The sequence below is a fragment of the Cupressus sempervirens genome, chromosome 10, assembly GCF_028749045.1.
Source record: "Cupressus sempervirens isolate cs-2001-9-10 chromosome 10, ASM2874904v1, whole genome shotgun sequence".
Taxonomy (NCBI): domain Eukaryota; kingdom Viridiplantae; phylum Streptophyta; class Pinopsida; order Cupressales; family Cupressaceae; genus Cupressus; species Cupressus sempervirens.
Window position 1 is genome coordinate 654350891 of NC_143127.1, and position 4268 is coordinate 654355158.

General features: G+C 38.8%; 1 pseudogene; it reads left to right on the forward strand.

Annotated features, from left to right (window-relative positions):
• Positions 1–739: 739 nt before the first annotated feature.
• LOC149535530 (strigolactones hydrolase CXE15-like) lies at positions 740–3792 on the forward strand (annotated as a pseudogene).
• Positions 3793–4268: the final 476 nt, after the last annotated feature.

Consider the following 4268-nt stretch of genomic DNA (forward strand, 5'->3'; position numbering starts at 1 on the left):
GAGAGCCAAGGCTAGATATGATGGTTAAAAATACAGATGTGGCTATCCTCCTTACAAAATGTACTATTGACCAAATTTTAAAAAATTGAAAATACAGTGAAATTTTTTGAAATTCTCAGCATTTAATCTTCGTGATCTGTATATTGTGTGATGAAAAACAACAAAAAAATTTGAAAAAAAATTACTCTGAAAAAATATGTTTGAATTTTTTATAAGTTTGCGGGGAGAATACGTCTTACAACTCTGAGATGTTCTTTTATTTGCTTCACAGGGTGGAAAAAGAAACATTATCGACTGGTCTGCTAACAGTGAAATGTAGTGGTGGCAAATCATACAAACAAGCAGGCAGAATTTAAGTCCATTCTACCGCACTATGCTTCCTTGGTCAATCAAATTGAATAATAGGCCAATTGACAAACGACTTTTGTTAGAGACAATTATTTTACAATTGAAAGCTTTTCTGTGCTCAAAATGGATAGAAAGGTGAAGCAATAAGGAGTTGAAAATAGGCCGGGCAACGCATACAAAAGACTACATTTGCTCAGGCTTAAAATCTATGAAATTTCTGTAAATGGATTTGAGCACCATTTTCAATGTTTAAACAAGTGCGCATTACAATATCGTCCAAATATCGTTGGGCTGAGAGGAGCAATTCGTGGAGTTATCAATAGATGTGCATGAGAAGGTAGCTAGTGGAGAAACTCAAAAGGGCGAATCTAGACTGACACGGTAGGTAGTGATGGGCGTACAAGCACTAGAAAAAAAAGGAAATGAAAAGATGGTGCCAAGATTGGTGGAAGATATTGCAGGCGTCCTTAAGCTGTGCGATGATGGATCCATCCTTCGCACAGATCACCAGCTGATAATGAATGTTCCTCTCTCAAAAAAGCCCCGCGACACAGAAGATGGCGGCGTTGCGAGTAGAGAAGTTGTAATAAATGAGGAACTTGGCATCTGGGTCAGAATCTACCTTCCACTTGTTGGCAGTATTAATTTCTCCCACCATCCACAGCCGCAGAGCCGTCCACAGCCACAGACAAACAGCCGCATACAGCGGCCCAAGGTCATTTCAGAATCAGTCTTCAACTACCAGTAGTTGCATATATTAATTGATATATATTAATATTATATGTCATGCAATACATGTGTTTGATATTCTAGAGAGTTCTCACACTTCTATAAATAGAGGCATTATGTAAAGATTTGAGTATCAGATGTTTATCTGATTATGGTGGATCAATAGAGCCCATTTTGGGTTTCCCATTGTGGATCATGAGTGGATGGAATGCTATAGCATTCTATGGATTTGTAATAGATTTCAGATATATTAATGAGTATGAAGTGTTGTAGCACAACTTGATGTCTTCGTGTTTGTCTTTGATCCACTCTATCCACCTCTTTCAAAGTGGTATCAGAGCTAATGGGAGATGATCTTGAAGATCATGGAGAGGTCGATGATTTTGAAGTATTTTTTGACAAATGAAAAGTTTCAGCCATTGAGTATTTGTCATTAAGGTTGTGGCATCGTAGCCCAACAAGCAATGGCATTTGAAGTTATCTTCTGCAAGAATAAAGAGAAGAACAAGTCAAGAGATTGCTATGAGAAACAAAGAAGCTATGAAAAGAAGAATGCCAAAGTTGAAGTGTGTTTGAGTTAGTGCTGTGTGATGCTATCATTCATAGATTAGAAGCATGTGGAGCATCTTTGTGCAAGCGGGAGTGCCAAAGAATGCATACACATGACATGGAAGATATTGATTATGAAAATTTTTATTATGTTTGTGTTTGAAATATGTGTGTCAATTATTATGCATTAGTTGTTAAAGTTAAGTTGGTTATCTTAGGTGTAACATGTTGAATAAAAGGTGAGATGGTGTGCTAAAGCTCGTTGTCATAGTGCAAAGGTCTTTGTGTGTGCTGATTTGGAGTTTAAGTGTTGGAATCTAGATGAGAAAATGATTAAGGCTTTGTCATATCAAATGTGGTCATGTAATAGTATATTTTTGAATTGATATCCCCCAATCAAGTGATGGAGATTGAATGAGAATTGCTTGTTAATAATCTATTGTAAGGGGTGCATTATCGGTTGTACCCGACACCCTAGAGTTTGACTGAATGTATTGATGAACCATGTATCTGAAAATGATTCCTATAGAACTAGCGAGCACAGCGGCTGGGCACCCATGTATCTCGGTAGATGGATTTCTTTTTATATGGACTCAATAATCAGTTTGATGCAGGTCAAGAAGGAGAAAAGCCAAAGTGATGATAATTTCCCCGTAGTGATGATTCATGGTCAGTAGAACCAATGAATGCTTGGTTTGTAAACCATTGGAGTGCAAAGTTTATGGTGATCTTGAAACTATTTGTGATGTTTGAGAAGTTTGTGGTAAATTTTAAACCACTTCAAAATTGCATTGGTTAGGAGTAAGCCATAAAACCCGAAGTAATTATAATGAGGGAAAACAATATAAATGCAGTAGCATTAGTGGAAGCAATTAAGGGGGAGTGTTGGCAGTATTAATTTCTCCCACCATCCACAGCCGCAGAGCCGTCCATAGCCACAGACAAACAGCCGCATACAGCCGCCCAAGGTCATTTCAGAATCAGCCTTCAACTACCAGTAGTTGCATATATTAATTGATATATATTAATATTATATGTCATGCAATACATGTGTTTGATATTCTAGAGAGTTCTCAGACCTCTATAAATAGAGGCATTATGTAAATATTTGAGTATCAGATGTTTATTTGATTATGGTGGATCAGTAGAGCCCATTTTGAGTTTCTCATTGTGGATTATGAGTGGATAGAATGCTGTAGCATTCTATGAATTTGTAATAGATTTCAGATATGTTAATGAGTATGAAGTGCTGTAGCACAACTTGATGTCTTCGTGTTTGTCTTTGATCCACTCTATCCACCTCCTTCACCACTTCCCACTCTCTCCAAACTGCCCCTTCTTCTCTATTTCCACGGCGGGGGATTCTGTTTCTTTTCACCTGCTTTTGTCGCATGTCATTGTTTTTGTCTGAAGTTGGCTGCCGCCATTGGAACCATAGTGGTGTCTGTGAATTACAGATTGGCCCCGGAGTCTCGTCTTCCCGCTGCCTACGACGACTGCATGGAAGTAGTTGACTGGCTTCGATCTTCGTGCTCTCATTCTGACACCTGGCTGTCCACTCATGCTGATTTCAGCAGCGTATTTCTAGTTGGAGAGAGTTCCGGAGGCAATATTGTGCACCATTTTCTCATAAGAGCTTCTACTGGCATTAATGATAAGGGCGCTTAAGAGGACTCGGACTCAGATTCGTTGGATGGTGATGATGAATTTGGCATCATCAAGGGAGCGATATTGCTCCAGCCATTCTTTGGAGGAGATAAACGCACGTACTCGGAAATTGTCTGTCCAGCAGACGCTCAAGTAAACGTACAAGTTTGTGATCGTTTGTGGAGGTTGGCGTTACCGATGGGAAGCAGCAGCAGAGATCATCCATTCAGCAACCCCATTAAGTACCTGCAATTAGAGCTACCTCTGCCTCTGCCTCCCATGTTGGTTGTTTTGGGAGGTAGAGATTGCTTGTGTGACAGAGGTGTGGAGTACTATGAAGCCGTCAGAGACTCCGGCAGGTGCAAGTGTATCGATTTGATGTTATTCAAAGGAGAAGAGCATGGATTCTATCATGCACATTGTTATAAGGAACAAGGAAATGAAGAAGTTCGTAACATTAACTGCACTAGGCTTATGCGTCAGGTAGATCTCTTCGTTGCTTGCAACTGCAGTAATTGATCAGACTCGCAGATGGGTCTCTCAAAAAACGTTCATGCCAGATTCTTTTAGTTTCAAAATAGCTTTACAATCTACCACATGTTTAGGAAGTTTCCTTACATATCTCACATTTCCCAACATCATCACTCAATTGATTTTCTTTCTTTGCTTCTCCTCTGCCTTCAAATTGTCGTGTTGAATATGTGAAAAATCAAACTATTGCAGTCACTGATTATTAATCTCCTATCGCAAATGATTATTAAATTGCTGAAAACAAATTCTCAGCTAATATCGAAAAATAACACAACTGCAACTTCACTTAAAATACGGAAAGAAATGTGCAACAAAATCAACACAATATTTTCGAACAAATTGTCCCTGGAAAAACCCTTAAGGGAAAACCAGTTCTACAGATGAGAAATTATATTAAACTTCAGCAAATCAAGAGATACAAAATTCCTTGCCTCACACTGGCAGAACTCCGACAACCTCCAAAT